This window comes from Triturus cristatus, chromosome 7 (genome assembly GCF_964204655.1).
Source record: "Triturus cristatus chromosome 7, aTriCri1.1, whole genome shotgun sequence".
Classification (NCBI taxonomy): Eukaryota; Metazoa; Chordata; class Amphibia; order Caudata; family Salamandridae; genus Triturus; species Triturus cristatus.
In genome coordinates, this window is record NC_140590.1 from 946483708 (window position 1) to 946507123 (window position 23416).

Below are 23416 nucleotides of genomic sequence, written 5' to 3' on the forward strand. Positions count from 1 at the left end.
GGTATGTCAACTAAAAGATTATTAAACATGTTCCATTTGAATGATTGAATAATTTCTGTACGAGTTGGAATCATGACAGTTATTTTTATTTTCTAATAACGTTTTAGCTTTCAGGAAAACAACGTTATACTTGTTTTATCACATTACATTGGAATCAATAATGCAGGTGGGTAATGGCCTGCAAGGTAGCGTCCCTATAGGTTTCAGAAAAAAACCAATGGTTAATATATCCACATTTTTGGTAAAAGATACAGAAAGAATGGAACAGAGCAAACCGTAAATAAACCCACCCTGATTAATAGAGCAAGACCCGCCTCAGATCCAATTGCATATTAGTATATAGAAGTAGTGACTTCGAGACAAAGTTTAAAATACCAGAATATTTTTTTTTATCGCTTTGTTTTTACAGAGGGAAAAAAGGAGGGTGCAAATGAGCGTTACAAAAAACGTCCTTGATTTATTCAGGTACAATTATCGTAGAAACATATACAGCACAGAGCTCCGACTCACTCCAGCCCATGAGTAAGAGCTATACATATCGACAATAGGTAAAATGGCTTCAATGTCCATGATCATCGGGCGTCAGTGCCCATGCTGGTACCAGCATCCGAATGGGACATGTCACAGATACCAGAGTGGTGAAGAATCTGAAACATTGCCAGGCCTGCACCCCTTTTCAAGGTGGACTCTTTTCACACAAGTCATGAGTGGACGCCATATCTTGACTAACTTTTGTACTCTATTGTGGATCATTGTCAACAGTTTTTTACTGGCATATACGGACCATAGCTTCCCCCACCAGAGGTTGAACATAGGGAGTGCTCTGCGATTTCCACATTTGGGCTATGCTAGGACGAGCCGCAAACAAGAGGTGGGCCATCAATCTTCCCCCGAGGTGGTCATAGGGTACAAGCCCTAGCTGCCAGAGTACCCCAAAAGTAATATCAAGGGATCATGTCAGTTTGTTTGTGATGGTTCACATCAATGAGAAGACAGTTCGCCAGAAGGCTTGGTCATGAGAGCATGACCACCAGGTGTGGAGTATTGCGCCAAGTTCTCCATATCTCTTTCTACATATTTCCTGACACTACCAAACATCTTGTGGGCTTAAGGTACCACGTTTGTGAGCAGTTCATAAACATTCAGTTTGAGTTGCGCACTTTGCCAGATCCTTGGCCCCAGGATCAAAACCGCGCGGTGGGAGGGGGCGGGGTCATTGGGGTCCAGATTAACCAGTGGGCCTGAGAGGGAATGGGTAGGAAGGAGATGCTTTTTTTCTTAAGACGGGATTGCCAGTTTGGCAGCACAATCATCGTTGAGGAAAGGAGAGTCTAGGAATCCATCCAAGTCCTTGCTGGGAGCCACAACAGGTCTGTTAGTGGGACAGTTGAAAACACCTGCTCCACCTGTACCCATGGTTTATCTTCAGGGTTATAATTCCAGTCCAGCACTGGGCGACTCTGCGCTACCCAAGAATAGGTCACTACATCTGGGAAGCCTAGACCACCATGTTGTAGGTTGCAAGAGAGTCAAGGATGGTACTTGCTGGAATTTTCCCTGCCATATAAAATTTAGCATGTCTAGGTATTGCGAGGGAAAATCTGTAGGGCGTAAAGGACGCGGGCATAAAGTAAAGATTTAGACTCTATAGTCTGCCCATCCAGAATCCAAAACAATGATAATCTAATCTGGACTTTGATTAACTGAACAGGGATAACCCAACAGTTCAGGGAGTTTTGCCATCCTTTTTACTTAGTTCCTTAAAGTCTATAATTAGTTCATCCCATTGGAGAGCATTTGGGTGTTTATTTGAACCGCTGCCCTCTTATATTCACCCATCTTCACAGAAATGGAGTTCTCGAATCCTTCCAGTGAAGCATCAGCTCCCTTTCAGTTATTAGGAGTACAAGGATAGTATGTGTAGACATTAAAGTGTCTTTTTGTGTTTTTTACCAGTGCAAATATGCAACACTTCAAATGGCCAGGTGTGTGAGACCAGTAGTTTGAGTTAAAGTACTTCTGATTCCAACCCAAAAGGTGGCTGTATGAAAGTTGATTACTACTTGGGGTGTACAGCAGCCCGTCTCAAGAAATAATGACACTAACTAGTCAGTGTGAACCCCAAAGTCATTAAATTAAGCTGAGCTCACCTCCTGGTAAATGTGATACAGAGCAGACTGGCTTAACTTGGAGGCAGTGTATAAAGTATTTTTGCAGCATCAAAACAGCAAGAGTCAAAACACCCAACAATACACTTTTCAGGATTTCTAGAGCTGCTCCTCTGTCACTTCTAAGGCTCCCTGGACCTCGGGGAAAGCACCTACAGGTCAAGACTCACTCCACCAGAGGCCAGTCCAGGTCCAGTTGGTAGTGGTCAGTGAAGAAAAAAAAAAAGGCCTCTTGTCGAGTCCCTGTAGACACACAGGTTAGCCCACAGGCTTGGAGTCTACTTCTTTGTCCTGGCTACAAGAGGAAGCATGTCCAGTTTTTCAGGACTCCTCAAGTCAGACATTAGGTCTAACCCTCTTCCGACGTTCTGCAGGTCCATAAAGTGCTCTGAAGAGGGGGCTCCTTGCACCGTGGGTGGAGATGGCTCATGGAATTCAATGGAGGAAAGGTTCCTAGGGGCAGGCCTCCCTACTTTCGAAGCACATCCAGTTTGCTTTACTGCCAACAATTCACTCCTAAAATCCAGGATCAAGAAAACCTTCCTACCTTGTGCAAAGCTCCGGTTCACCCAGCAGTGTGGCCAGGGAAATGGGGCACCAGGCCCCTCTTGTGCACTCCAATAAAGCTCCCCCCCCCCCCAGGTTCAAAGCTAGCATGGGTAGTTTGAGGAATTAAAGGCTTTCCCTTCTTTGGGGCTTTCCTTATACTGAACAATAATACATTCTGCCATTTGACAAGGGCCAAGTCTGCACCCCATCCCAAAGTACTGGAGTAAGATCCTTCAGGTACTATGGGCCAAAACTCTGTCACTTAACCCTGTGGACAGTTGATAACGGATTGCTCTTCAGAAAAAGGATTAAATCCTTGCGGTTTGTTAATTAACCCCCATGGAGCTTGCTATCACAATCCAAGTTGCTCAATCAGAGCTGGGGTGCCTACGGGTCACCATGCGCTTCACAAATTCCTAAAATTATCCGGAGTGGAAAATGGAGCAGAATCTGGAAGAGATTTTTCAGTTGGTGGAGTTCCATCCAATGACTCGTCATCCAGTGACTGATGAACATGCTCGTGTCACAGCTGATGTCCCTTCCTAAGCACAATCTGTGCAGTGTGCAGGTAGCATTGTGGTCACTCAGCAGCCCAGAATTACTCTACACCATGGCTGTTAAGTCAATAAACCATTTCTTTACCTATTGACTTAGGAGTCTTCCCCAGCATGTTTACCTTGGTTTCTAAGGTAGATGTGCTCACTGAAGAGGGTTGTAGGCTCCAAGGCATCCTCAGCTCTCCCCCCCCCCCCCCCCAGACACACACACCCCAAACTTGCATCCACAAATTGTGATGGGTTGGATTTAGCACAGCAAGTGCTCTACAGGCAAATGAAAGCCATCTTGATGATCCTCATGGCTGTCATGATAGCTGTAAGTAAAGGTTTACTTGATGTGCTTAGCATCATTGAGAAAGTCAATGTATGGAGCCACTTGACAGGTAGTAAAAACGTACTAGGTTTCTTATCATTTGGGTGGTTGGGGGGGGTGAAGCTTGCAGAGGCACTGACCAACCACATGTGAAGAGGTTTGTGTGCAAGTTGTTTAATGACTAGGTGAGATTGGCGAGTCCATCCTGTGGTGTACGAGTGTAATGGACCCCGGAATTGATGTGTACTCTGCTGTATTGGATTGAGCCCGAGGCTGAACTAGCATACTTGCGGTGGATTTCTTAAATTGCAATTACAGGTAACAGGCGTTTTGCATTCTAAAGGAAACAGTTCCATGCATGTGTTTCTTTGTGGCAATTAATGACTTGGGAGTGATCATTAGCAGAGTACTTTGTGAGAAGCAAATGCTTGCTGGAATTAATAGATCGTTTTGGCTTACAAAAAGAGCTTTAGACAGACATGCACAAGATTTAGTTGTTTATTTACAGAAGAGGCAGTCTGAAAGAAAACTGGAAATGTGTATTTTAAAAATATATGGGTGGCAGTAAGTAAAACCTTAATTGAAGGTCTATTTCTCATACAGGATTTTAAGGAATATAGGACAGAGAATTTTTTTATGCAATCTGTGGATGTATACCGGTTAAAAGAAACAGTTGTAAAATCTTAAAAGAATTGAATGTAGCTTTCACAATCTTTCGAGAGATATATAACAGTGTTTGTTGAGACCCTTTCAAAGTGCAACATCTAAGCATCACTAGTTACCTGGAATTGCAATTTAACACCACCACCGTCGTCGCCCGCCCCCACCGGCTGCAATACAAGTAGGTAGGTTCATGTATTGCAAATCATTTGCACCATACACAGCATGTTTTATATGTGTAGTCTATGTTGACACCCACCAACTTTAGAACAAGACAATTGATACAGATTGCAGCAATTATTAGTAAATTTGTTGCATGTTTGTCACCAATTCTATATCTCGTTCAGCATCTACCTGGAGAACAACCTCACAGAACAGATACCACGTCCTGCAGAATGGACGTGTCTGTGTGGCTCACCTGTACCTTGACTCAGTGTGGTGCGTGTCAAATGGTCAGTGAAGTGGTTGGTGCCTTGACAGCTCACCTCCAGTAGTTTTGGGTCCAGTTTTCTGACGCTCTTAAATGTATTTACTCTTTGAAGCTAGAAATTCTGGAGGTACCAAAATCAACTTCAGTAGTCGAAGGACAACCCCTGTCATTTTTTAGCACTGAACACCCCGAGGTGTCCAGGGTGGAGTAACTTGCATTTATCCAACATATTTTAATGAAATGAACAAGATCACACATTTACATTTTGTAGTAACATTTATGGAACCAGTGACAACTCGCAAATTTCCAACTAGCCATTCCACTTAAAAATGAAGCTCAATGTATGTGGATGGGCCTAGCACTTGCGATAAGAAAGGGTTTAAAAGAACAAGTTAATTACCTTCGGCAACACATTATCTGGTAAACACACGATCTAGACGCAAATTCCTTACTTTAAAATCCTCCCCAGACGCAAGACATGTGGGGTCAATGGGTGGTATGCAATCTGTGGATCCCTGCAGACTCTGGAGTTTCTCAGGAATGTGAGAGAAATGTTATTAACAAATGTTAAGTTGTGCAAGGGCTTCTGGGCAAGAAACCTTTGTAGAACGACCAGTCACACCAACCTGGACACCCCCGGTATTTTCAGAAATGTCTGGATATGGTAGATCTGGCATGAGAGATTTCCCTGGACGACAAATGAGCTAGGGTTCAAAATCCATCTACCCACGGGTAAAAAAAAAAACAAAAAAAAAAACACGATTCTACTGGGTGAAGTGCAATGTTTCCAGGTTGTGTTTCAGGGTGTTTTGCATCACAGGCGCTAGGCTCAGCCCCACAAGTGTGGTACTATTTATCAGGTGACGTGTGGGAACACAACAGTAGAACATTTATTAGCAAGTGATTTTTCTTTATGTCTGACTTCCAAGTGCAAGCTAGCATACAAATACATTTTGCAAAGTGTATTGCTACCCACAAATTCAGGTGTACAAACCACCATTGCGCATAAACTCAGTTTCTGTACATTTCAGAAATACACGTTTCCTTCACTATATTTTAGCATATGACTTGCTCAATACACAGTGAAAAACCATTGAATGGTGCAGCTCAGTTGGTGGTTTTGGATACCTCAGGTTCTCGGAGAACCTGTATAACCCTCCCTGCCTCCAATCTGAAGTGCAGATGCAAAAGAATATTACTTTTGCAAGCCTACCATGACACGGTGCTACAGATGCGAAACGCCACAAATGGCTGGCCTTGTACCATTCATTTCCAATATTTTTTAGATTTAAAGTTTCCACCACAACTAAAAGTAAGTTGAAACAAAAATTAGGGACAAAATGGGGTACCCCTTACAAGAAAGCCACAGCTATGGTTACTATTTGTTTTTTTATTTTAAAGTCATTTATAATTGGATTTAAGGAAAAAACATAAATGATAACAATAATAATGACAACGAAATGGAAAGAGAACTACAAAAGAAGGAAGAAATACTCAGAGCTTATTAATTAAGTGGCAGTTGGAGTTGCAGCTAGATTAGAGAGATACAGGTGGTCTTTATATACAGCATTTTTCTGTCAGTCTATCATTAAGTTATATTGCAGGTGTACAGTTGGACATAAAAGTTTGTATACTTGTACAATAAGTACATCATGTTGGTACATCAATTAGTAATCCCAGTCAAATATCCTAAGTACAAACATAATGTAACAACAGCAATTAACAAGAAACTCACAAAACTACCCACATCGAATCCGACAGTATAATACAAGTCATAATGAGGTAGTGCGAGTCCAGTTCCATGAGGAAAGATCCTCATGTGGAGGGACATGCGAAAGGACTCATGTTACAGACCCATAGGGAGGGTGGTTGTGCAATGGTAGTCATCAAGAGGTACAGGATAATGTATGTATTAGTTTATGGTAAGTTGTGTTTCAAGGAGGGTCATATTTAAAGGAAAGGGCATCAAGAGACCTCCAGAACTTATTTTGAGGGACGCCAGGGCGAGAAGTGTAAAGAGATTATCGGCCCCTCTGAGAAAGGACAACCATTTCTGCCATTTTCTGAAGGAGACTTCTTTGAAATTCTTTCATTTGTTAAGTACTATTTTGCAGGCAAGTGTAAGCATCGTCTAACAGATAGCAGTCATTCTCATCCGGTAACATATCTAGAAATCCCAGACGGATGTAGGAGAAATCCATAGAAAGGTGTGAGGGGTGTCGATATTGAATATTTTGTTTATACACTTGTATATTTTATCCCAGTACGAAATCAACCTGTGCATTACAATTCCAGCATGTAGGGCTCTGGCTGAGGTTAAGCTTAAAGATCCTTTCAGGGGACCAATATGTTCCGTTTATAAGCACGAGTTTAGATTGTGAAAGTACTGGAGAGATTTTATTTGAGAAGGGAGTTTTATGCATTTTGTCCCAGTCAAATGGGATGTTTTTAGTGTTAGATTCAGATTCCCATTTTATTTCGTTTTTCAAGTGTGATTTAATGGGTTTAATGGAAAATTCTACTGGACATTCACAACTGTTCCGATTTCCCCCTCTTCTAAACATGTTCAACCAATTTAGTGAATCCAGCCAGATAATTGGGACACCCGCAGAGGCTATCATAGCAGTGACACCCAGGGAAGGACCCATCACAACCTAAACATTACAGGCCTATATCCCGGATTAATATAGATTGCAAAATGTATGCCATGATCCTTGCTAGGAGTCTCCAAAAATACATATTCAAACTTATCCACCCATCACAAGGGGGATTTATAAAGAACAGGCTTTCTAGTGAGCATACACAGACTAGGTCACGCCTTGTAGAAAGCCAAACTAACAGACTCATCCACAGTAGCAATCATGTTGGACGCCAAAAAGGCTTTCGGTAAAATAGATTTGTCCTACCTTAAAGCAACACTCGAAAAATTCAATCTGGGAGACAATTTTATTTGAATGGTAATGGCACAGTATTTTAACCTGTCTGCCAAAGTAAGAGCACGTGGGAGCCTCTCCTCATCCTTTAAACTAGAGCAGGGAACCAGACAATGATGCCCACTCTACCCTTCCTTATTCCTTTTAGAAATAGAACTGTTCCTTTATCAGCTACGTAACAATGAGATCACTGGAATATGCTTCAACAGTTAAAATAACAGCTTACGCAGACGACGCGTTAGTCATCTCCGAGAATGCTGCGTGTCATAACTGCTCTAATGACCTCAATAGAAGACTTCTCTGCAGTATCTGGCTATAAGCTCAATAAAGATCAGACTGAGGTAAAGCTGCTCAACAATCTTAGCGACAAAGAAATACTTGGCAGCTCGGGTCTTACTTGGCAACCAAATATTATCAAATACCTAGGCTTAGACTTTACCAGAGACCTAATCACCACCCTACAGGCCAATGAGAATACCCTTATCAAAAACAATGTCCACACTACTAGACGGTTGGTCACCAAACATTTTATCCTGGTGGGAAAGAGCAGACACATTAAAAATTATGATCACCCAATTAGTAAACTACATGGCCAGTATGTTGCCTATGTCACACTAACGAGTTCTTGACCAAGATTGACAAGATTTTCAACACGTTCTTCTGGCAAGGGAAGAGGCCCAGAATTTCCCTGGAGAAACTTCAACTCTCCAAAGAAAAAGGGGGTTTGGGCATTCCACACTTTAGGAATTATCAAACTGCGTATCTTTGCAAGCAAGGATCTAACTGGCTATTAAATGACCCCCGACTATGTCCACCCCAGTATGGGTGGACATAGAAAGGTCAATCATCAACGAAATCCCTTTACCTGCTTTCCTAACCATGGAAATCTCCCCGCCATCCCTCATTCTAAATAGATTCAAAATACAAAAAGAGCCCTACTGCGCCTGGACTAATTGTCAGCAGTAAAAAATTAACAAATCCAACTTAGCATCTCTATGGCGCAAACCTTACCTGAATGTTGACATGTTATTCTAGGTAAATTGGTCAAGAAATGGCATAAACCTAGTCAAAGACCTCTTTACAGGAATACTCCCTTCTCTGAACTACAATCACAGTTTGGTTTAAATCCCATAGATTTTTATCAATTTCTGAAACTAAACACACAGCTCACGTTACATTCAATACTACCCACCGACCCGTCGATCCTTCCGAGGATACTCCAGCTATGTCGGGCACACTATCTAAAATTTACAATTTGTTTTTTTTAAGGCTCCTGAAAGCTAGGAACACAGATCCATAGCACAGCAAACCTTCCCATGATTCAGTTTTATAGAGGAATAAAAAAAAAAACTGGTTTCTTGCACCAATATTTTCTCCAATACACAATGCTAGCACAGGGGTAATGGATACCATACCAAAGGATTTTTTTTAAAAAAAAAGACTAAACCAGGATTGTGGCAGCATTAGGAAACAAAGCTTCAAAAGTATTCCTAATAATTAGCATTTGATTTTAAGAGATCAGACTTAATTGTGCATCATGGAATGTGGCAGGCGTGGGATGTATTCCTCACTTTGATATAATCTGTATGCATAAGATAACGTGTATTTGTAAAGCACACGTTCACCCCTAACTGGGTATCTTGGTGCTGAATAACAGATGTTTATGCTTGAGGATTTCACTTTTTTTCTTTTTTAAAGTTCTGGCTTGACAATCCAGCTGCCTGCATTACCATCAGTTATTTAAAATATAACTTGGAGTAGGCTTTGGCTACACCCAGAGTATTATTCATCAATTCTTGCTACTGTCTACTCGCAGTATAATTCCACCTTCCTGACAGAGTTTTCCTTTGAATGCACAAGGGAGAATTTCACATCTGCTAAGTATCACACTGTCACTTAATTGTGTATCTCCCATATGCTTTCTGTACAAAAAAAACAAAGCGATATTTGATAGGGAAGACTTGAAGGTAATAAACATTGCTTGTTAATCCATCCGATTGCATAAATTAGCTGGAACACACTAGCATCAATGAAGGCAATTGGTCTGGCTTTAATCTATTTGTATGTACTCCACAGGGCGCTACATTACATGGGAAAGTCACAGATTTAAGACCACATTAAATATTCAGGTTTTAAAGGCTAATTGGGGATTTTCCAAATTGATTTTATTACGATCTATGGTGCCTCAGGTAGGACTAAATGATAGCGGATAATCCATTGTTGGCAGTTAGTCACTTAAGATTGTAGTTGGACAGTGGCAGATTGTTTGAAGTCACAATTTGATTTTCACCCACTATATCTTATGTTGATCTGGTCTTCCCGTCAGAGGTATGTTTTGGTTACCGATCAGCCTTTTGTGCACAATTTGACTACCTTCACCAGCAAGATTCACTTAAACATCTGTCACTATTGCTTCAGAAACCAAGATTCGCCCTGCATCTGATATACGCAATGCCTCACACCTGCCCTTATTGGACTAGAATAGTCAGGATTTCAGAATAGAGGGGCTTACAGAAGAGCAGACAGGTAAGCACTCTTAGCAACCTCTGCAACAAAAAAAAGTGTTAGCGTAGAGTGTTTTAGTAACATTTGCTGCTTAATTTCGGTAAAATTTCACATACTAGGACCAATTATTCAGCTACCAATCTATGCATCACAAACTATGGCTATACTATGAACAAATAAGAAAAGAAGAAAAAAATCAATAGCATCCAGACTTTTTGAATAGCTTTACTGCAATCAAGTAACTCAAAAAATTTGGTTAATACCAGACCACTTTATGATATGGAAAAAGTTGTCATCTTTATAATGAACCCTATAATAGGGGAAACCCTGGTGTCGCTTATTAAAGCAGCAAGCTTATCAGGTACTGCAGACCCAAATGAAACCCCAATTAGTATCCAATAAAAACCCCAAATTTTGGAGACTTTTGTTGAATTCTCTGCGGCTCTATAAGTGGCAGGTGCCAAACTCTTGGTACGTACAAGTACCATATCCTACACACGAGAAATGGTCAACAGGAAATAGCAGGGTGCAAGGCTTGAGGGCCATGAGAAACTGAATATTTCTAGACTGAGGCAAGTTTTAACTGGTTACCAAAATCTTTAACTGGTTTTAAGCCACAATGGAAAGGTGTTTTAGCTTATGTATGCGGTCACACAAATTCGTATACAAAACTCTGCTTTCTGCTTAGTTTAGACTATTAAGTGATGGGCTAAGTTGTAAAGTTCTTGTGTATAAGAATTGCTGGTACTAAATTCCCATTGCTTTAGCTGCCATATAAAACAAATATGGACGGGCTTCACCTCTGCAAGATCTATTGCCTTTATTAAATGTTACACAGCAGTGCGAGTTGCTGTGCTACACAGCTTAAAGAAAAAAACAAAAGCAATATGGCCAGAACACATCATAGCGCTTTTTTTTTTAACCTTAAAGCTATGCACGTACAAACAAGTTAAAATTGCTATTTTTCCTATACTTAATATGCAGTTTATATTCTTGAACAACGCCCATTGCAGTTACCAGTGTGTCAAAGAGTAGCTAGCTTGAACACCCAGCATGGAGAGGCTGTGGTGTTCAGGCCAGAGCTGCGGACTTTAGAGTTGGGGAACCAGTTTCAAGTCCTGTGCCCTCAATATCCTGCGATTCTGGGCAAAGCACTCAATTTGCCTGTGTCTGTAAAAATTGTGCCCATGTGTAATGTAACTGTGTGAATGTAAATTGTTCAAAGTCCTTCCAGTCAACTTTGTGCTACATAACACAAGCTAGTACTAGCTATGGGGTGGGGACAGAGCATGCTGCGAGGGGGAAAATGTTGATCGTAGGAACAGGCCAGCAACCAACAGGGATGGTGCATGCAGCATCAGAAATGAGGTGGTGGTAGGGACAGGCATGCAACAAAATGCAAATGCCAGAAAGTTCAAAAGGAATATGCTATTTACCAGTATGCATCTGTTCTTGGCATGTAGAGCTGCAGATCTATACACTGCATAGATCGCCATCTGGTGTTGGGCCCGGATGTTTGCAGTTCGTTTTTCCTCTTGGAAAGTCTCTGGAAGTCACGAGGTCGGTGACTGCTTTGGTTCGTATTGCGCATGGGCTTCGGCTCCATCCACCGATTGTTTTTCGCCAGCAGGGAAAGATGGAGCGTAGTAATAACAGTAAAGAAGCCCATGTGTGTTGTATCTAAATAAGATAGACTGGAACGGATACAGGTAGCCGGGTGGGCGTGTATAGATCTGCAGCTCTACATGCCGAGAACAGATGCATACTGGTAAGTAGCATATTCCGTTCGAGGTATATGAGCTGCAGATTATACACTATGCATAGACTATATAGCAGTACCCAACCCTAGCGGCGACCACCGGCATCCGTTGCAGTTGTTTGGAACAGTGTTTTTAGTACAGCCTGGCCCACACTAGCTTGTTGCTTGGTTTGCACATCTACACAGTAATGTTTTGTGAGTGTGTGGTGTTGACCATGTCGCTGCTTTGCAGATGTCATCTAATGGTATGTTCCCTAGAAAAGCCATAGAAGCCCCTATCTTCCTTGTAGAGTGGGCTTTAGGGGGGAACAGATAGCATTCGTTTTGCCTTGTGGTAGCAAATCTGTATGCATTTTACAATCCACCTAGCTATCCCCGATTTAGAAATAGGGTTGCCTTTATGTGGTGGAGAGAAAGAGACAAAAAGCTGTTTGGTTTTTCTGAAAGGTTGTGTTCTTTGGACGTAGTAAAGTATGGACCTTTTAACATCCAGTGTGTGTAAAGCCCTTTCTGCAACGGTTTGAGGTTTGTGAGAAAAAGACTGGTAATTTTACCGACTGGTTCAGATGGAAGGGAGAAATGACTTTGGGTTGGAATTTTGGGTTGGTGCGGAGTACAACCTTGTTCTGATGCATTTGGAGAAAAGGTTCCTGTATAGTGAGTGCTTGCATTTCACTGACCCTTCTAAGGGAAGTGATGGCCACTAGAAAAGCTGTTTTCCATGTGAGAAATTGCACGTCACATTTATGTAATCGTTCAAAAGGAGGTCCCATTAGCCTTGTGAGAACTATATTCAGGTTCCAGACAGGTGAGGGTGGTACTATGGGTGGAATTACTCTTTTGAGGCCTTCCATAAAAGCTTTGATGGCAGGCACCCTGAAAAGTGATAGGTGCTGCCTGTTCCGTAAGTAAGCAGCAATTGCTGCGAGGTGTAACTGAATGGATGTATATGCTAGGTTACAACTTAGTAGATGGAGCAAGTAAGAACAATTGTTACTTACCTGTAAACAGGTGGTTCTCCAGTATTGGTGTCTTTCATAGATTCACATGCTTGAATATTCCCCGTCGTCGGAGTGGGACTCCCACGGTAAATAATATAGCAATATATACAGCCATTATATATATATATATATATATATATACACATATACACACACACATATACAAAAGTAATCATATAAAAACAGAGATATAAGTAAGTGATAACATCAAGAATGTCCCTATATGAAATCTCCATAGAGATACATGGAAAGAGAAAAAAGACATTCGCAGTCTATCTCTGTCATTATGTTAGTCCAAACTACGGCCAATCAGGCGCCACATCCTCTCTAGAACCTTCTCCTCAGAGCTCCTCACCTCAGATTTTCGTAGCACCAAAGTGACTTTTAGAGTGTATGAGGAGAAGAGAGCCTCTGAAGGGAGGAGGGAGGGTCGCATGTGAATCTATGAAAGACACCAATACTGGAGAACCACCTGTTTACAGGTAAGTAACAATTGTTCTTCTCCAGTATTGGGGTGTCTTTCATAGATTCACATGCTTGAATATAGAATAGCTAGCAGTAACAATCATCATTGTTTCCATGATCACACAGCTTCGAAATTGTAATGACAATCAATCTTCTTATGCATACGACAGTACTGAATAACTGTAGCAGTATAAATGCATCATTATGTCAATTATAAATGGAAACAATATGGAGGAGGGAAGGAAGAGGCTCATCTTATTTAAAAAGATTGCGAAGCACTGCCTGCCCAACTGCAGCATACTCCTCGTTTAAAGATTGTCAAGCAATAGTGTCTTGTAAACGTGTGTCTGCTCGACCACGTAGCTGCTCTGGCGATCTGATGCAAAGGCACTCCAGCAAATAAAGCAGTTGAGGAAGACATTGCTCTGGTGGAGTGAGCCCTCACTGGTGACTGCAATGGCTTGTTTGCCTTTTTATGGCAGAAGACGATGGCAGCTGAAACTCAACGTGCAATAGTTGGTTTCGTCACTGGACGACCCTTGTGAAAGCGTCCAAACGCTATGAATAGTTGATCAGTCTTTCGTAAAGCAGCCGTTCTGCTGATGTAGAATGTTAAACATCGTTACACATCCAGGGAATGTAATCTCTGCTCCGCAGGAGGTTGCAGATTAGCAAAGAAAGTTCTTAAAATCACTGGTTCATTAATATGAAAGTCTGAAGGCACCTTCGGCAAGAAAGTTGGATTTTTACGCAATACTACAGAATCTGGTTTGAACTGTAGGAAAAAGGTGGATTTACTGTAAATGCATGAATGTCACGGACGCGACGTGAAGACGTTAGCGCCCAAAGAAGAGCCACCTTCCATGTTAGATACTTCAACTCGACCTTGTGAATCGGTTCGTACGGTGGTCTCATTAGTTGAGCCAATACGATGTTCAGATGCCACAATGGAGGAGGGCGTCTAACAGGAGGAAATTTGCAAAATAACCCCTAGAAGAATTGATGGATAATCCTTGAAGAACAAAGGGAAGTTGAACCATCCTGACGGAAACGGGAAATTGCCGCCAGAAAAAACCCCTAAAGGTTGCATGAGAGAATCCGGAGTTAGCGAAAAGCAAGAAAAAAAAACAGTAACAATTGTTCTGGATTGGAGTGAAAACGGGTGCGCCCCATTAGATGCACACCAGTGGAGAACCTTTTCCACTTTAATTTGTACGTTTTCACCGTAGAAAGAGCCCTCGCCTGAGCCAAAATGTCTCTACAGTCCTGTGGAATGTCTAAATGGGCAAATTCACAGTGCTCAGGTTCCAAGCTGATAAGCTCAGTAAGGAGGGATTCGGATGACAATTTTGTTTTTTTTTATTCTTCTTGTCCATCGTCAGAGATCTGCACGAGGATGTAGAAGGATTGGTTCGCATTGAGACAGTAGGAGTAGTTCTGAGAACCATGCCTGTCGAGGCCAACAGGGGGCTATAGAAGTAGATGGCAAGGTTGCCTCCGCATCTTCCACAGAAACTCGAGGTATGAGTGGGATTGGGGGAAGAACAAACGTAGTCAAACAGATTGCACCAGTTCATCAAAAAGGTATTGCCCAGAGATCCCTTGTGGGGATGCCAGCTTGCGTAATCTCGGCATTTCCGGTTCTCTAGTGTGGCAAAGAGATCCAGCTGTGGGCGACCCTATCGTTGAAATATCCTCTCTAGAGTTGGTTGATGCACCTCCCATTCGTGGGTCGAAGAGGAGGACCTGCTCAGGGAATCCGCCAGGATATTGGATACCCCCGGTCGATGAACTGTTGCAATCATGATGCGATGGTTGACAGACCAATCCCAAATCGACTGAGCTAGTCGAGACAGTTTCGGAGATTTTGTTCCGCCCTGCTTGTTTATATAGTGCATGCAGGTTGTATTGACTGTCTGTATCAGGACTGATTCTCCTTGGATTAAAGGATGAAAAGCTTTGAGAGACAGAAATATATAGCCATGAGTTCCAACCCGTTGACGTGGCAGGTTTTTATTTATTTATTATTATTTTTTTTCCGACATAGACCATTTTCCTTTTATTGATGAATCCTCCAAATGAGCACCCCATCCTTCCAGAGAGGCGTCTGTTATGGTCATGTCTGGTATCATTGTCAGAAAAGAAATGCCTTCCGTTTGATTTAACGGTTGTGTCCACCACTTTAGCGCCAACCTCATCCGATCTGTGACGTTTATAACATTGTTTAAAGAACCTGGCGTTTTTGGACATCCAGTTCTCCTTGGATGGGGCGTGTCTGTAATCTGTAATGAGGGATCAATGCAATGCATGATGACGCCATTTTCAGAAATGACTTCAATATTCTTACAGAAACTGATCTTTTTGATCTGATAAGGGTTACCAGTCGGAGAATTTTTTGAAGACGGTCTTGGGAGAGAAGTGCCCTTGCTGACACTGTCTAAAGTTGCTCCCAGAAAATCCGTGCGATGAGAAGGCTGTAGATGGGACTTTGTGGTATTTATGGAGAGCCCTAAGGCGCGAAAACACCTCCTGGCAAAGATGTGTGTGTTGTAGAAGTTGAACTTTCGATCGTGATATTAGGAGATAGTCGTCCAGATATAGAAAGATCTGAACACCCTGGAAACGTAGGACGCTACCACAGGGGCTAGCACCCTTGTAAACACTCGAGGGGCCGAGAATTAGAGGAGGTGCCGCGTCCGCGTGCACCCCGAAAGGGCTGTTTTCGAAATTGCAATGTGCCCAGAGAGCGAGCAGTGTCTGTATCTTTCTTTATCGATTGGAGAGCTTCATCCACATGATCTCAGAGTAAAGCCTCTTCATCATATGCCATGGTCTTTGACGGTTCCGGCAGTTGCTCAACTAGTGTTGACATATCCGCCCATACTTGACGGTCCTAACGACCCAGGACAGCTAAAGCATTAGCCGCTCTCACCATGGTGGAAGCCATCGAAGAGAATTTTCACCCTATGGCATCCAAACGACATCCACCACGATCAGGTGGTGCAGTGATCGTAGATGCAGGGTTTCTAGCCCGGCGTTGCGCTGCCTGTGTGACTACAGAATCTGGCTTCACTTGACCAGTGAGGCACGCTGATGCTCCTAATGGTGATTTGTACTTTTTCTCCAATCTAGGCACCCGTGCTGGAAAACTATTTTAGGCCTTCATAATCTTTTTGCCTTCCTCCCAAATAAATTCGATTATAGGGATTGTATGCGTTTAACAGGCTGATCTTTGAAATCGTACAGGAAATAATCCTTCGTTAATTTGAACCTTTGTGCTGTCCTATCCCTTAACTGGTGGAACTTGCATATCAACAGGTGGTGAGTCACCAGGTAGCACCGGAGAGAGAGATGGTGTTTGGGCATGATAGTTATCCCACTCCGCCATACCATCATCAGCATCGCCACCATCATCGAGAATCTCACCATCCTCCCTGTCCTGAGGAATTTCTTCTTCTTCTTCAGTATCATGAGGAGGTACTGTCCGAGTTGAAGAATCTCAGCGGTACTGTAGGTATTACCACAGAAAGTATTGGAGCCGGTACCGGTTCCGATATAGTTGTTGGCACCACTGGAATAAGGGGAACCACAGACACTTGTGGTGATAAAGGAAAAAACCGCCGATTATAGTCGTCCAACATGAGTTGCAGATTAATTATCAGTGACCATGGTAGCGTCGCAGTTTGTCTTCCCTAGGAATTTCTTCCTGATAAAATTGTTCCTCATCATCACTATTATCTTCCTGGCATCTTATTACTAAATCTAAGGGACTGTGTGCCGTCCCAACCGATTCAGCTAAACCTTCTTCTGAATCTTGATCTGAGTCAGTGGTAAAACAATGGTGAATGAAGGCGGGAATCCTCCACCGATAAAACCTCACCTGACATATCTTGTCAAGTACTCGGTGGTAATGGTAATAAAGGAACAGCAGCAAAGGACGAAGTAGTCGCTGTATATGTGGAAGAGATTTGGATTTTTAATGACCTCTGTGCAGAAGTCGTCTTTTTTAAACCTTTTTTTTTTCACCGATGAGACTGCAGTCGACTGGCTCTGAGGCATAGAAAGGCTATTGAAGACATCTTCGTAGACGGAATCGTCGACGGAACCACCATCGACGGAACCACCATCGAAAGAATCATTGCCGACAGAACCATCGTCGGCGGGAGCCATCGTAGACGGAGCCATCGTAGTTTAAATTGGAAAGTTGAAAACCTCACTAGCCTGAGAACTAAGTCTCGTGGGCGACACAGCAGTATTCAATGAAGAAGTGGCAGATGTCATAGTCAGAGACATTTTCTTCTTTTTAAGGAAAGGAGCAGGTAACTCCTGTACACTACTGCGTTTTGAGGCTGTGAGGGAACGGCCAGAAGTAAAGTTTTCTACCTCAGAAAATTACTTCATCTTTATCCTTAAGTCTCTGGAGCCACAACAAGAAACGGCCTTCCCTGTCTTTCAGAGTTTTTGTAGAAAATTCTACAGAATTTACATTCACCCACTTCATGGTTAGGGTAAAGACAGTAAATACACTTACTGTGTGGATCTTCTGAGAATAAAGTAGCTTTCCACAAAAGAACAAGGTCTAAACAAAGACTTCTTACTTCTGAGCAGAGCTCAGGGAGACTCCCTTTCACACGACGTGCGGTAGAAAATCTGAGGTGAGGAGCTCTGAGAAGGTTTTAGAGAGGAGCTGGCGCCTGATTGGCCGTAGTTTGGACTAACATAATGACAGAGATAGACTGCGAATGTCTTTTTTCTCTTTCCATGTATCTCTATGGAGATTTCATATAGGGACATTCTTGATGTTATCACTTACTTATATCTGTTTTTATATTACTTTTGTATGTATATATATATATATATATATATATATATATATATATATATATATATATATATATATATACACATATATATAATGGCTGTATATATTGCTATATTATTTACCGTGGGAGTCCCACTCTGACGACGGGGAATATTCAAGCATGTGAATCTATGAAAGACACCCCAATACTGGAGAACATACGATGTGCTGTATGGACACATTTAGGAGGGTTGATTGTGTTGTTATGGCAGTAAACAACAAATCTTTTCCACTTTGCAGCATAGCATGCCCTAGTAGTAGGGTGTCTAGCTTCTCTGATAATATTCATGCAATCAGGGGGAAGGTTAAGGTATCCGAATTCTAGGACCTCAGGAGCCAGATCGCAAGGTTGAGCTGCGCTGGGTCCGGGTGCCTGATCTCTCCATGGTTCTGGGTCAGGAGGCATGGTGAGAGGTGTAACTTTTGGTGTGGTACTACCGAGAGTTCCAGTAGTGTGGTGTACCACAGTTGTCTGGCCCATGTTGGAGCTATCAGGATGAGCGTGAGGGAATGCTGTTGTAGCTTTCGCACCACTAATGGAATTAGTGGGAGAGGTGGAAAAGCGTACGCAAATTTGTCTGACCAGTTCATCCATATCGCATTGCCTTTGGACAATGGGCGTGGGTATCTGGCGGCGAAGCTTGGGCATTTTTTGTTTTCCTGGGTGGCGAAGAGGTCTATCTGAGGATGCCCCCACTTCTGAAAGAACGGGTGAAGAACCTGTGGGTGAAGTTCCCATTCGTGGATCTGTTGTGTTTGTCTGCTGAGCGGATCTGCCATGGTGTTTGACTCCTGGGACATGTTTGGCCAGGAGAAAGATTTTTTGCGGAATTGCCCATCTCCATATGCTCTGTGCTAGATGAGAGCTGAGGAGAGTGTGTGCCCCCCTGTTTTTGAATGTAGTACATGGCAGTCATGTCTGTGCGAATGAGGACTGCCTTGCCTGAAATCTGCGTCTGGAAGGATTTTAGGGCTAGAAAGATTGCCAGTAACTCCAAATGGTTGATGTGGAGTAACTTCTGTTGCGGCGTCCATGTGCCCTGCACTGTGAGATGTAACAGATGAGCTCCCCAGCCGGAGAACGATGCGTCCGTTAGGATTATTTGTGGAACCGGGTCCAGGAACGGTCGACCTTTGGAAAGGTTTGTGGTGTTACACCACTGCAGAGAGCGATGGGTGCGACCGTCTACCAACACCAGATCTATCAGTTGCCCCTGGGCCTGGTTCCATTGGCGCGCTAAGCACTCGAGTGGACGCATCTGGAGTCTTGCATGAGGCACTATGAAAATGCAAGAGGCCATCATCCCGATCAGTTGCATAAACTCTTGCTGGGAGAGTGTTGAAGTATGAATTTTTGACGCAGAGCCTGTATGTTTGCAATCCCGGCAGGACTGGGATAGGCTATGGCTTTTGAGGTGTCTATGGTGGCACCGAGGTATTGTATTGTGTGTGATGGTATCAGGTGGGACTTTGGTGGTTCACCGTGAAACCTAGCTGGTGAAGTAGTTTGATTGTAGCGGCGGTGTGGTGCACACATTGGTCGTAGGACGTGGCTTTTATTAGCCAGTCGTCCGAATATGGGAAGACGTGAATGTGCTGTCTTCTGAGGTGTGCCGCCACTACTGCTAGGCACTTGGTTAATACCCTTGGTGCTGTTGTGACCCCAAACGGGAGCACCTTGAACTGGTAGTGCTGCCCGTCCACTACAAATCTGAGGTACTTTGTGAGCATGGTGTACTGGAATGTGAAAGTATGCGTCTTTCAAGTCCAGTGTGGTGAGAAAGTCGTTGTGGGAGAGGAGTGGAAGAACCTGTTGAAGGGTTACCATGTGAAAATGGTCTGAATGTTTGTAAGTGTTTAGAGGTCTGAGATCTAGAATAGGTCGTAGAGTCTCGTCTCTTTTTGGAATCAGAAAGTACAGGGAGTAGACCCCTACATTTTGCTGATTGATGGGGGACTTGCTCTATGGCTTGTTTTTGCAGGAGGGAGATTACCTCCGGTTTTAGTAACGTGGCATGTTCTTGAGACATTGGGCGTTGCCTGGGTGGAATGTTGGGGGGGGGGGGGGGTGTAGATGTTAATTCTAGGCAGTACCCTGAATGAATAATTTGGGTCACCCATCTGTCTGAGGTGATGGTCTCCCAGACGTGAATGAAATTTTGTATTCTGCCCCCGACCGGAGTGGGATGGTCTGGAGGGAGCGGGGAAAGTCATTGGGTAGGTGGTGTGGCAGAGCGGGCGGTATTTGTTTTGCCTCTGCCTTTATTATTATTGCCTCTGTAGCCGCCTCTGATGACCCCTTGTGAAGGTGGACTGAGGAGGGGGATTTGTAGGACGTGGATGCGCTATCCGAGGAGTAGCCTCTACCCGTGCCCCGAAAGGAAGAACGGCGAAAGGAGCACCTAGGAGTGTGCGACTGTAGGGCTCCCATGGATTTCGCCGTATCAGTGTCTTTCTTCATCTTCGAGGGCTTCATCAACTTTTGGACCAAATGTTGTTGATCAAATGAGTGGTTCAATATTGAGGCTTGCACCTCAGGTTTAAAACCTGAAACTAAGGCAGGCGTGGCGACGGAGGAGGACACTGATGTTTATGGCCCTGGAGGCTGTATCTGCCGCATCTAGGGTACAGCGTATAGAGGTATTATAGTTTTTCCCCTCTTGGATCAATTCATTAGCCCTATTTCTGTATTTTTCAGGGAGATGGTGCAGGATGGTTTCTAGCTCATCATAATGCGCTCTGTCGTATCTGGCCAATAGCGCTTGAGTGTTGGCGATACGCCATATATTGGCGGCTTGTGACGCAGTGCGCTTCCCTGACGCGTCTAGGAGCTTGGACTCTTTGTCAGGTGGTGGTGCTTCGCCTGAGAATTTGATCTCTTCCTAGCTGTAGATACCACTAAGGAATCCAGTGGTGCAGGGCCTTTAATGTATGCAGGATCTGTGGGGGCGGCTTTATATTTCTCTATACGTGGGTTTAGGACCCTAGCCCTGACTGGGTCTTTAAAAAACTCTGGTGCAGGTTTGATTACTCCTTTTAGCATAGGTAGTATAGCAGTAGACCGATGTGCAGTATCGAAGGTGTCTAGGAGAAAAGTCTAGGAGAAAATCTTCCTCCACAGGGTCAGTATGTAGCTCTACCCCGTGGTAATGTGCCGCCCTCTGTAGTAGGTGGTGAAAACCTAACTAGTCTTCTGGTGGGGATGGCCTGGATGGATAAAGGTCATCCTGTGGGACATCTGGGATGTCCGGATTGTTATAGTCATCCCATGGGTCTGGGGATCCAGTAGGGGTGGGGTCTTGTGGCACATCTGCTGTAAGGGTCCCCTTGATCATCATGGTCTGGAGACAGGGTCGGAGAGCGATTGAGGCAGGGGTGGAGAAGGTGGAAGTGGGGAGGGTGGAGGAGGTGGGGAAGGCACTCTGAAATGGGAGGTAGCAGTGTCCTTTCCCTTTGGAGGTGGAGCTGCTTTGTCCAAATGTCTCTTTTTTGAAGACAGTGTCAAATGTCCAGTTTTTGGATCCTTGGTAAGTGTCTTTTGCAGAGGATCCGGTGTGAATAGTTCTTGCGACACTGGGTGTTCGGTCGGCGCTGAGGTTTTCGGGGCAGACAGCTTTTTAGGCTCGTCTGTGCCGTGCTTTTTTGGGACCTCTGATTTTTTGTTCGGTGTAGAGGCTTCGGCACGGGAGTGTCGGCGCCGAGGGCCTTATGATGTTTGGTCGGCACAGAGAGGGCGGGTTTCGACACAGGGCTTTGGTGCTGAGCTCGGTGCGGAGGTGGAGGCCGATTTTTTCCTTCAGTGCCGAAAGGTGTTTGGGCACCGCTGGTAGGCTGGCTCGAGTCCGAGCTGCCGGAAGGCTTAATAGGCTTCTTTACCAGGCCCGAAGGTGGGGTGTTGGAAGCAGTGTCCTTGGTCTTGCCTAGGCGTGAAGGCGAAGGCGTGACCGAAGCCTTTTTGGGTATCGGCGTGGGAGGGGGTATAGTACTCACGACCCTCTGCGCCGGGGTGATGTCCTCCACATCTGAGTCGTCTGCCTCGGAAGCACTGACGAGGTAGTCGTCATCTTCTTCGATGTGCTGCTGTCCTGGAGCTACGCCGTCGTCCCCGAAGATGTCGACTTTAGCGGAGGTCGAGGAGTGCGCCATGTTGCATCTGGCCCTTCGATCTCGAATAGTCTTTTTCGATCTAAAAGACTTGCAGGCGGGAGAGTCTCGAGCCTCATGTTCAGGTGAGAGGCAGAGGTTGCACACTTCATTAAGATCAGTGTGGGGGAATTTGGACCCACAGAGGGCACTTCTTGAAGGGAGTTCTTTCCATCAGCCGAGACCGGAGCCGGGATAGGCCCGAAGGCTGCCGCCCGGAATCGAAGAAGTGTCAAAGAGAAGGCGATTAAGACGATTTATTATCTGAAGAATCTCAATGAGCGAGGATTTTGCGTTGATCTGGAAAAGTTCGGAACGCGAAGTATCACATCCGAGCCCGATGGCGGAAAAAAACAATCTGAGGATGGAGCCGAAGCCCATGCGCAATACGTACCAGAGGAGGAGTCACCGACCTCGTGACTTCCAAAGACTTTCCAAGAGGAAAACAAACTGCAAACATCCGGGCCCAACACCAGATGGCGATCTATGCACAGTGTATAATCTGCAGCTCATATGCCTCGAACATGAGGTTACTAGTGTGTGGCCCCTGGGAAGACACTGACTGCCAGAAGTAGTATTTGGTCCAAGCTCCACAGCAAGGATAAAGATGTTAAGCTGAGCAGGAAGCAGCACTGACCAACAAAGAAATATAAAAACAAGTGACAAAAGCCAATCAACGGTAATAGGAAGGCTCTAATCCCCTCTTAAGCATTTATTTATCGTTGCGCGAGATTTCGCAAGCGCTTTGTCCGCAAAATTTAAAACATTAAATGTGACCTGCAGCTCAGACTTAATTAGCTTCTTTCCAAAGAAGATAAACATTAAAAACAAATTAGTTTCTACACAAACATCTCTTTAGTGCACAGTAACCACAAATCCACATTACGCACAACCTGTAAGGACTCAGTTTCTCAATTCTGCTTAACCAATCATTTGTTAACCTCACAATACCAACTTGGGCCCACTGGGCTAGTCCATCTCAGAACAGCATCTGATCTCAAAACATGCTGGGCTGCCAGATAATCTTGCCAGCAGATGGGTCTCTAAGGATATGGGCTTAATCGCTCAGCGA

The 23416-nt window shown here is 43.9% G+C and overlaps 1 protein-coding gene across 6 annotated transcripts in view; it reads right to left on the bottom strand.

Annotated features, from left to right (window-relative positions):
- HNRNPAB (heterogeneous nuclear ribonucleoprotein A/B) overlaps window positions 1-23416 on the bottom strand; it is a 59996-nt gene that overhangs the window by 25216 nt on the left and 11364 nt on the right. The window lies entirely within an intron of this gene.